The sequence below is a fragment of the Eleutherodactylus coqui genome, chromosome 6, assembly GCF_035609145.1.
Source record: "Eleutherodactylus coqui strain aEleCoq1 chromosome 6, aEleCoq1.hap1, whole genome shotgun sequence".
NCBI classification, from domain to species: domain Eukaryota; kingdom Metazoa; phylum Chordata; class Amphibia; order Anura; family Eleutherodactylidae; genus Eleutherodactylus; species Eleutherodactylus coqui.
In genome coordinates this window covers 10,174,599-10,186,605 of record NC_089842.1, presented here as the reverse complement: position 1 = coordinate 10,186,605, position 12,007 = coordinate 10,174,599, and the positions used below count along the sequence as shown (strand labels likewise).

General features: G+C 47.1%; 1 protein-coding gene across 4 annotated transcripts in view; it reads left to right on the top strand.

Moving 5' to 3' along the window:
* Positions 1 to 12,007, top strand: part of ISOC2 (isochorismatase domain containing 2) — a 28,590-nt gene that overhangs the window by 7,431 nt on the left and 9,152 nt on the right. The gene's annotated exons all lie outside the window — the stretch shown is intronic.

Here is a 12,007-nt window from a genome sequence, read left to right as displayed (position 1 = left end):
CTTCTAGTCTTTCCTTGTGCAGATGAGAATAGGGCTGATCCCTCTGCACTGTGACAGCCCTTCAGATATTTGTAGACAGCTATTAAGTCTCCTCTCGGCCTTCTCTTCTGCTAAACATTCCCAGATCCTTTAACCGTTCCTCATAGGACATGATTTGCAGACCGCTCACCATCTTGGTAACTCTTCTGTGAACTTGCTCCAGTTTGTCTATGTCTTTTTTAAAGTGGGGTGCCCAGAACTGGACCCAGTATTCCAGATGAGGTCTATTTCCTATTGATGATCTGTCCCCAGGACTGGATCCCTTTCTGATCAGCAGATTCCCATCACCGCTTCACTACAGACAGCACAGGAAGCAGATCACACTGACCATAGCGCACGGCGCCCCAGGATGGTATGGTGGGCACAGCTCCCATGAATTCAGTGTATTCCCAACCCAGGCTGCTGCACTACAGACAGCACAATCTGCTTCCTGCGCTGTCTGTACTGCCAGCAGTGCCAGCAATCAGCTGATTGGCAGGGATCCTGAGCAGCAGATCCCACCGATCGTCTATTGAGGAACTATCCTGAGGACAAGTCATCAGTAGAAAAAAAGGCAAAATGTTCTGGACCTTTTAAATAGATGCAATAGGGGAAATGGGAAGGGACTTATTATTGTTTGTATAGCGCCAACTTATCCCGCAGCGCTTTCAGGTAATTTTATTTACTACCCCCCACCAAGCTGGGTATTCGTTTTACCAACCTTGGAAGGATGAGTTAACCTTGAGCCGGCTACCTGAACCAGCGGGGATTGAATCTGCAACCTTCAGGTCATGAGTGAGAGCTTAGGACTCCATACTGCCGCCTTAACAGTCTGCGTCACACGAGGCTCATAATATATATCATTTCCTGTATTGAAACCAAACAAGGTGAATAATAACTGCACGAACTATGGACCTGCAGATGCTTTAGGTGCCGCTACCTGGTGCCTGTATGAGAAATACTCCTAGGAGAAAATACCTCCGTAATGTTATGAAACATGATTCGCCTCATGGAAACTATGGAATAAAAACACCTTGTAAAATTGCAGCCATGTGGAGCTTTAAAGGGATTATCTGGGACTTAAAGGGGTTGTCCCGCGCCGAAACGGTTTTTTTTTTTTTTCAACAGCCCCCCCATTCGGCGCGAGACAACCCCGATGCAGGGGTTAAACAAGAACACCGGACAGCGCTTACCTGAATCCCCGCGCTCCGGTGACTTCTTACCTACCTGCTGAAGATGGCCGCCGGGATCTTCTCCCTCGGTGGACCGCAGGGCTTCTGTGCGGTCCATTGCCGATTCCAGCCTCCTGATTGGCTGGAATCGGCACGTGACGGGTCGGAGCTACACGGAGCTACACGGAGCCCCATTGAGAAAAGAAGAAGACCCGGACTGCGCAAGCGCGTCTAATTTGGCGATTAGACGCTGAAAATTAGACGGCTCCATGGAAACGAGGACGCCAGCAACGGAACAGGTAAGTGAATAACTTTTGATAACTTCTGTATGGCTCATAATTAATGCACAATGTACATTACAAAGTGCATTAATATGGCCATACAGAAGTGTATACCCCCACTTTGTTTCGCGGGACAACCTCTTTAATTATTGATGACCTTTCCGCTGATCAGCTGATCACAGTGACACTTGGGTGGTGCAGCAGCCGCTTTAGTCCATACCAGGCACAGTGCTGTGCATTTTATAGTGGTGGTACCCGGTACAGCAGCTCAATCTCATTCACTTGAATGGGGCTGAGCTGCTCTCGGGCCATGTAACTGATGAATGTGATATCACAAGTCTGAGAAATGGCTAGGTTACTCACATGGCCTCTTCAGACAGCTTCTTGGGGAGGTGAAGTGGGGGTGTACTGCTCAGGACCCCCAAATGAACAACTATTGATGACCTGTCCTAAGAATAGCTCATCAATAGTTTAGTCCTGGAAAATCTCTTTAATGATTTATTTGCTTACCTGACTTTGTCGCCATTGCCCTCCCGTGGCATCTTGTCGTGCTCGTGCAAGGACTACCAGCTTCTTAATGGCCCAGTGCACGCCAGGGGACATTTACTTCAGCCAATACCAAGGGACCCCAGACTTCCTTAGGGCTAATTCCCACGGACGGATTTTTGCACATTTCTCGCGGCAGAAATCTGCGGCGTTATCCTGCAGCTATTAAGTTCCATTGAACCTGATAGCTTTCTGCCTTTCAATGTTCACGCTGCGGAATTCTACCATGGAATTTCACAGCATGAAAGAAATCACAGCGTGTCCTAATTGTCGCGGTAGAATGCGCGTCCGGCATTCTACGGTAGTCAATGGAAGCCGTCCATCATGTGATACTTTCGCTCTGAGCACAGTGGAAGTATTGTGTGATTATGAGTCACCGCCCAGCGCCGGTGCATCATGCGCTGCACTGCGCATGCATGCCGACTCGCTGGACAGGACTCGCGCGGCGGATCCAGAAAGGTGAGTATGGGGTCTTTGGGGAGCGCCGTGTCAGATCCCGCAGTGATATTCCGCTGGCTGAGTCCGACACGGCTGTGGGCAGGAGGCCTTTGGAGCCTTCACTCGATCCCTGAGCAAAAGGGTAAGGTGTGCTGTTCTCGTCTTGCTGGGCATTGACCCGGCTTGTATATGGGACCGTATCCACTTGTCTGCCCCCCATCCTGACCTCTGCATGTCTACGGATTATGACCGAACTCTGCTTGGCTTGATCTTGGCTTTGTCCGAGTTTGATTCCTATCGTTTCCCTTAGTTCCACGAACTCATGTCTTCTGTCCATCCACATGCTAGCCATTGCTACGAAGACTACTCCAGGGGTATCGGCATGAGGATTCCCCGTGGGAAACCAGACGCTGTTTAGGGATTTAGGATAAAGAACTCACAATCCCTTAGAGTTTGCAGTACATGATATCAGTTGGCGGCCCAGAGAGCCCCCATCATCTCCAGTAGGCTTCAGTACCGGAGGTCCCTTACGGGTCCAGCAGTAATACGGCCGAGTGCCTGAAGCCCTTTGCCTTTTTAGTATTGGCACGTCAAAACCGAAATAGAAAATACAAGAAAAACATAATAGAAAGATTTTCTGCTCTTCTGCATCAACAAAATGAAATTTAGTACAAACAGAATGTAGGAAGGCTCCTTAAAGGGATGTGTCATCAGAAAATGACCCGTTGCATCTCTGACAGCTGACACCCGTTGGCAGCAGCCACAATCACAGAGAATTATAGATGCCGTTGGCAGTTCTGTCCGTTAGATGTCCCTAGCAGGATTTAAATGGCCTGCGATAAGATTGCGGGGAGCCGTCCAGCTGTCATGGCAGCCTGGGGGCTTCTGAAGGCCCCCTGGGCTGCCATCATTGTTTGCCTATTGCTGAGTTAAAGAAATAACAATACAGAAAATAAAGATAAACCAAAGATTTAATCATTTATAAAGACTATTAAAGGTTTAAAAAAAATGTTCCCAGTGTCACATCTACAAAATGTAAAAAAAATAAATATTGGTATCGCTACATCCGTAACGGTCTATTGAATAGAAAGCTATCAAAACGTGTACCATTACAAACTGCAGGTCGCCCCACGAAAAACGAGCCCTCATACAGCCCCATCAACAGCCAAATCAAAAATGTTATGGGGGGTCAAAAAATGGCAATACTTTTTTTCTTTTTAAGTACAAACATGCGACTCCAACAGAAATCACATCCACGTTCAGTGCAGGAGGCCCTCACGTTTATCCTGCAGGTCTTTAGCTTCCATGGGGTGCGGAAGCTGAAGACCCACCAGAGCGCCTCTGTTATCACCACAACACGAACACGGCGCCCCCCCTGGGCTCATGAAGTTACTAACTGGACCGTAGAGGATCGGCAACATGTGGTGTGGGCCCATGAGTCACGATACTAATTGTTTTGGGATGATGGTAGGGTTCATGTGTCTGACAGACCCCATGAAGCCATTGACCCCAGTTGGTGATCCCATACTGGTGTGATGTGTTCCCATGCCATGGATAGACTTAACTGGTCCGCCTAAACACATCAGTGCCCACTACGTTTCACTGCTTGCAGCCTTTCATCGACTTCATGTCCCCCCACAATGATGGGATATTCCAGCAGGGTAATGTTCCATGCCTTCAGGCCCACGTTGTCCAGAATTGGTTGGAGGAGCATTTCGAGAGTTCCTATGAATGGCTCAGCTGGCATCTTCACCCAAAATGAGCCCAATACAGCATTTATGGGATGAGGTGGAGAGGTCCATTTGCCCCTGAGATCTTGCAACTACAAATACACTGAAGCTGTGGGGGGCTATGCAGACGGTCAACATCCGTCCAGGCGTCTTTCATCCACTTATGATGCCACGATGAGTTTCTGCACTGAATACATGATATGAGTTCCTGTCCCATGACTTTTGGCATGTCGATGGATAGCACTCCAGTACAGTGACTGGTTATACCAGCCTCCAAGTGCCCCCACTTTGGGGTCGTGACCATAAACAGAACATTCCTGAAGCCACAACAAGGTCTGCAACAGCACAGCGATCCTTACATGCTACCACTTCTGCCCCCTACAGGCCTGCAAGGAGGAGTGCGCATCGTGACCGATGGGCTTTGCTGCCGTTTTGCCGCATTCTTGCTGTGACCTCCTGCTGACATAAATGTAATTTGATTAATATTTCCACCAGCTGAAATGCTGAAGAATATGACCTGCCCGCGGTCCGGCGTAAGCCGCAGCTAATCCGCGTTGCATAACTTTAGCTTATTTAAAGTGTTTTCCTGTTCCCTCCACATTCTTCGGCCTCATCCCGCTTGGTGCGGTGATATCCAAGCGGCCCGCTAAGCCGGTTGGCCGTCCCTGAAGTGCCGTGGCTTTTATTTCAGTCAGCAATGACAGAGTGTTTTTCCATGCAGTCCGTGCTTCCTGCGCTGCCAGCGGGGCGGCCGGGCTATTTATGTGCTGTGGACACCTGTCATCTGGCCACCGGGCAGCGCTGATATAGATATTGCTCTCAGCGGCCAGATTAATTAAATTGCTTACACAAGTTCACATGTAAGCCACTTCTTTTATTGTGTCGCTGAATGGATTTATTAGGTAAAAATAACTTGTCATTAAACAATTTCCCTTTTAATTGAGGCGGTTGCGGCGCTGGCACACCTCCGCCCTGGCTTCACACAGACGTTGTCACTCTTGGATAAGGAGAACCCTACGTGACATGCTGCTCAATGTCAGTCTGCACCTCTTGGGCAATGCTAAAAGTGGATCATATATATAATATGTACTAGATTGTGCAAAAAATGCTGCAGAGTAAGAAGTGCTTAGTGAAAGAAATCTAAATCACATTAATATTTGGTGTGACCGCTCTTTGTTAGTTTTTCTAGGTACAAAATCCCTGATTTGTGTAGGATTATAGTTAGACGTATCATTAATAAATTATACCAAACAGGTCATAATGGTCATTTTGGTTGAAATACAATCATGAAATGAAACAGAAACAACTGTGTAAGAGGCTTAAAACTGGGCGAGGAACAGACAGACTCTGCTACAAAGGTGAGGTTGTGGAAGACAGTTTCGTGGCACAGGTCGTACACCATGGAAAACCTGAGCCCAGCAACAAGACACAAGGTACTTATCCTGCATCAGCGAGGTCTTTTCCAGGCAAAGATTTCAAAGCAGCCTGGGGTTTCTAGATGAGCTGTGCAAGATCTTTTGGAAGAAGTACAAAGAAATGGGCAATGTTGAGGACTGTAAATGCAGTGATCGACCAAGGAAACGTAAATAAAAGACCTATCACCCTTACTTCCCTTCAAAATCGGAAGATGTCCAGCTGTGTCATCAGCTCAGCACTGGCAGAAACCAGTGGGACCCAGGTACAACCATCTACTGTTCAGAGAGGTCTGGCTAGAAGTGGTCTTCATGGAAGAATTGTGTCTAAAATTCATACCTTCCACATGGAAAAACCAGGCTAAGCAACACAACTATGCACAAAAACATAGGAAATGGGATGCAGTGAACTGGGGAGTCACAATGTGAAATATTTGGCTTTAACAGAAGGCGTTTTATTCACTCAAGAACTGGAGAGCAGTACAATAATGAGTGTCTGCAGGCAACAGTGAAGCATGGTGGAGAGCGGTACAATAATGAGTGTCTGCAGGCAACAGTGAAGCATGGTGGAGAGCGGTACAATAATGAGTGTCTGCAGGCAGCAGTGAAGCATGGGGAGAGCAGGACAATAATGAGTGTCTGCAGGTAGCAGTGAAGCATGGTGGAGAGCGGTACAATAATGAGTGTCTGCAGGCAGCAGTGAAGCATGGTGGAGAACGGTACAATAATGAATGTCTGCAGGCAGCAGTGAAGCATGGTGGAGAGCGGTACAATAATGAGTGTCTGCAGGCAGCAGTGAAGCATGGGGAGAGCAGGACAATAATGAGTGTCTGCAGGTAGCAGTGAAGCATGGTGGAGAGCGGTACAATAATGAGTGTCTGCAGGCAGCAGTGAAGCATGGTGGAGAACGGTACAATAATGAATGTCTGCAGGCAGCAGTGAAGCATGGTGGAGAGCGGTACAACGAGTGCCTGCAGTTAGTAGTGAAGCATTATGGAGAGCTGTACAATAATGAGTGTCTGCAGGCGGCAGTGAAGCATGGTGGAGAGCGGTACAATAATGAGTGTATGCAGTTAGTAGTGAAGCATTATGGAGAGCAGTACAATAATAAGTGTCTGCAGGCAGCAGTGAAGCACGGTGGAGAGAGGTACAATAATGAGTGTTTGCAGTTAGCAGTGAAGCATGGTGGAGAGCGGTAAAAAAATAAGTGTCTGAAGTCAGCAGTGAAGCATGGTGGAGAGCGGTACAATAATGAGTGTCTGCAGGCAGCAGTGAAGCACGGTGGAGAGGGGTACAATAATGAGTATCTGCAGGCAGCAGTGAAGCATGGTGGAGAGCGGTACAATAATGAGTATCTGCAGGAAACAGTGAAACATGGTGGAGAGCGGTACAATAATGAGTATCTGCAGGCAACAGTGAAACATGGTGGAGAAGGGGAACAATAATGAGTGCCTGCAGGTAGCAATGAAGCATGGTGGAGAGCAGTACTATAATGGGTGTCTGCAGTGAAGCATGGTGGAGAGCGGTACAATAATGAGTATCTTCAGGCAACAGTGAAGCATGGTGGAGAGCGGTACAATAATGAGTGCCTGCAGGCAGCAGTGAAGCATGGTGGAGAGCGGTACAAAAATGAGTGTCTGCAGGCAACATTGAAGCATAACGGAGAGTGGTACAATGAGTGTCCGCAATTAGCAGTGAAGCATGGAGGGAGAGCGGTACAATAACGAGTGTCTGCAGGCAGCAGTGAAGCATGGTGGAGAGCGGTACAATAATGAGTGTCTGCAGGCAGCAGTGAAGCATTATGGAGAACGGTACAATAATAAGTGCCTACAGGCAGCAGTGAAGCATGGTAGAGAGCGGTACAATAATGAGTGTCTGCAGGCAGCAGTGAAGCATGGAGGGAGAGCGGTACAATAATGAGTGTCCGCAGGCAGCAGTGAAGCATGGGGAAGATAGGTTATTACAAGATGACCCCCTGCCGATCAACTGTTAATTTACTTTTGACTTTGTAAAGTCTACACCAAAAAGATAAGCTACTTAAAGGGCTCACAGCGGCACTAATATAAATGCCATAAGAATGCACTTGTCTGAGCACACAAAAGGTTCAACAAATACAATTGCAACCCACAAAAATAGGCGACAACCCCTTACACCTGGGGCCCCTCTCTATGACCCAGAATAGAGAGAAGGTTCAGTCCTGACGGCCCCTCGGCACCCTGCGCGGGGTGGTCATCCATGTTCATACTATATGTCTCCTGCAGCCACCGCTGCAAGAGAAATGTCAGGCTGACCCAGACTTTCCCGTGCAAAATTAGCCGTTTTCTGGGGGTACTGAGAGCAGGACCCGAGGCGATCAGCTGATCGCCCCAAGCTAAACGTTCTCTAAGGGGTTTTCATTTTGGAACAACCTCTTTAACCTCTTCCTGTCCCAGGGCATAAATGAACGTTGTGGCTGGGAAGCAGTTCCCGCAAATAGGCTTACATCTATGTCCTATGGATGGCACAGACTTAGAAGCTGAGCCTGTGCCATCCACAGCGGGAGCCAGCTGTGACTGACGGCCTCCCACAACAACAGTGGGGATCAGTGAGAGAACCATTGTTAACCTCTTACATGCTGCAATCAATGTTGATCGTGGCATGTAAGGGGTTCCCTCTGTGACGTCATCAGCAAAGGGCCGATGGGTAGCCATGGCAACTGAACGTCAGACAATGGTCTGTCCAGGTGTGTCAGGGTTTGTGATCACTATCAATAACAATAATGCATTGCAGTACAGAAGTACTGCGATGTATTATCAATGTTATCAGGTTCAAGTCCCCAATAAAAATAATAAAATAGTAAGGAAAAAAAATGTTTTTGCACACTTTCTCCTCTTAGTTGAAATAAATAAAAATAAATTAAAAACACGCGTTTTGATTTTGTCAGATCCGTAACAACCCGACCAATAAATTGAACGCACTGTTTTTCTTTATCCTATTAAAAAAAAGAAAAAACAGTCAAAATGCGTTTTTTTTGTTAATTTAGCATCAAAATAAAACAAACAATAGAAGTGATTTAAAAAGCCGTATGTACCCCTTATTTGCTCTACATTATGTATTACGCATGTGAAAAAATACACGTGAGAGAGCCCTTACTAGAATAGCCACATCTATGGACTCAGCACTTCAGCTCATATGAGCCCATTAGTTTAGTTTATGGGGCTCAGACGAGCTGACAGATTCCCTTTTTAGAGGGTTTGTCCAGTTGTAAACTAACAATGGCCTATCCTCTGAAGAGTTCATCAATAGTAGATTGGCAGAATTCAGCCTTCTGGGATCCCAGCTGGTCACTTGATTTTGGGCTGATGCGCTGAACTGATTTCTGCAGGAAGCAGACAGCTCCATCCCCACTGTAGTGGCCAGGCTTGGTATTGCAGCAAAGTTTCTATTCAATTCAATGCTTGTAATACCAAGGCTGGCCACTGCAGTGGGAATGGAGCTGTCTGCTTCCTGCATGAGCAGACCAGCCCTGCAAACAGTTGATCATCAGGGGTCGCTGGTAATGGAACCCCACCGATCTATGCTGAGGATAGTCCATCAATAGTTTACAACTGGGCAACTCTTTGAGTGTACACATATGTGCGATATGAAAGGGTTAATACTGTGCAGCTGCTGTTACTGACTATTTGGGCATGCTAGATGCTGATGGTTTCCAGCTCTGTATGCATGCAGTATATTTCTGAAGCCCCTGCGCCGCCCCGCGGGTACAGATGTGATAACATGGAGCTTCTGTAATGGCCCTGCTATATTCCTGACCCTTTTAGCGCTCCTGGCCTCCAGCCATAGTAGTAGGCCTGTTCGTAGACTGCGGTCCTGACATTCGTGCGCTCCCAGCGCCTCCCTGTGGGGAGAAGAAGGTAGTGACTGGGATCTGCCTTGTTTATTTGGAGGGTCGGAAATAGAACAGTGACTGTCTTCTAATTTGGGATCATAAGACGTTGTGAATGCCGCTGGCCGCGCTCCAGGGCCTATTTAGTGTCCGGTTACACGGCTCTGCTACTACTTATTGTGGGGCACTTTAACCCCTTAGGGGCGACGACCTTTTTGTCTGTTTTTTTCTTTCCACTTTCAAAACATCATAAGTCTTTTATTTTTCCGTCATCGTAGATGTCTGGGGCTTATTATGTATGCGGGATGAGTTGTGTTTTTCACTTAAACTATTTAATGCACCGTATGATGTACTGAAAAACGTTAAAAAATATTCTAAGGGGAGTGAAATGGGGTGAAAAATGCAGTTGCGCCATTTTTTCGGGGGTCTTGTCTTTATAGCATACAGACTGCGGCAAAAATGACACAATAACTATATTCTGTGGGTCGGTACGATTACTACTAGAGCTGAGCGAACATACTCTGCCCAGCTTGATGCTCGTTCGAGTATTAGCGTACTCGATGGTGCTCGTTACTCGAACGAGCATGAAGCTGTGTTCGACCCCGCCCCAGAGAGAGAGAGAGAAAGTTTTTTTAAAAAGCTCGGCACCCGGCGGCCCACATACAAAAATGCTCCAGTCTCCCATCGTAGTCAATGGGGTTCGTTACTCAAGTAGAGCTCTCGAATGTTAGGAAAAGCTCGACTCCAATAACGAGGACCCGAGCACTTGGGCGCTCGCTCATCACTAATTACTACGATACCAATTTTTTTTCTGTTCTACTTCAAAAAAAAAAAAAAAGATCTTGTGAAAAAAAAAAATTCATATATATTCTGCCATCTTCTGACCGCCGTAACTTTTTTATCTTTCCTCAATGTAGTTGTGCGAGGGATGTTTTTGTGGGACGTCCAGTGGTTTCTATTGGTACCTTTTTGGAGTGCATACGACTTTTTGATCACTTTTTATTACAGTTTTTCTGGAGACTGGATGACCAAAAGGCGCATTTCTGCCATTGTGTATCTTATTTCTGACATCTTCCGCTATGCAGGAACACTGCGTTACTTTGATCCGACTTGTAGGGAAGCAGCGATACCAAATATGTGTTTGTTTTTTTAATCAGATTTTTTTAAATTATAAATATGGGAAAAGGTTTATTTTAACTTCTTCTACTTTTCATTTTTCTTTCTAATTAAGCGGGCCTTCACACTGGCGGGAAAATCGTGTGAGATTTATGCCTTGCGAGACACACAAATCTCGCACAAATACGAAACCCATTCTTTGGAATGGGTTCATTCACATAAGCGATGTTTTCCTGCGTGGCACCGTGATACGATGAAGGAAACAAATTGCGGCATGCTAATTCTTTTTGTGATATCGCCCATCGTTTCCAGTAGGGCCGTCGGCAGCAGCGCCGACATCATTGAAATCAATGAGAGAACTCCGCGATCCTCTGCCACAACGGTGACAGCCGCAGTGGGGATTCCCCTCATCCCTGCAGTGATGCGAGGCTGTCTTCACATGGTGGAAAGTGATATCGGGCCGTGACTCAGCCAGTGTGAAGGAGCCCTGATAAAACTTTTTTTTACTCATTCTTACCTTAATTTTTTAGTCCCCATAAGGGACTTGATCCTGTGATCATTTGATTGCTTATACAGTGTACTGCAATACCAGATTACGTTGTACCACATTTTGCTGGGAAGCCTATCAAGACCTGCCACGGGCAAGCCTCGATGGGCATTCATTCATGGCAGCCCTGGGGGCTCTCAGAAGGCCTCCAGCTGCCATGGCAACCAAACAACATCCAGCGATCTCCTCATGGGGGTGTCATTCAGGACCCACAAACTCTGTTCAGGGATTTGGATAACAGCTGTGATCAGCGTGAGCGCTGATAGTAGCTGTTATCAGCAGGTGTCAGCTATCGGTAACAGCCAGCATACGCCCCGTATACAGTGGGATTGTCTCCCAATGCCACTCCATACAAACCTCGACATGCACACCCAACAGCATCGAGAGGTTAAAGGGAACCTATCAGGAACTATAAGCGCCAAAAACTAACTTATGGTGCTTATACACTCTTTGTCAAAAAAAAGCCCCCATTAGATGTTGTCGTCCTGCGGTTCCATCTCAGGCCGATCTGTAAATGATGAGAGTTGTGGTGATTAGATGAACGGTCTTGTCACCTGAGACCGTAAAAGCGGTTCCCCCCTTGGCCTATAAGAGGCTCTCGGAGGCTCCTTGTGTGTAGTGACCTCTTCTTCCGCTTGTAGAGCTTGTTGACCACTAGACGGCTCTACAATGCAGAGAAGAGATTTCACCCCGTTACCAGAGTCTGAGAGGGGCGCATTATTGGGATGTGAGAAGCTGGATGGTCGTCTCGACAAATTGTCCCCCACCGTCCATTCTGACCAGACTGTTAGGAGGTGTTAGGACCAGTGGATGTGTGAGGGCACACAAGGTGACCGGGCTCAGGACCCCCGACAGACCACCAGTAGAGAGGAGCGTCTGACC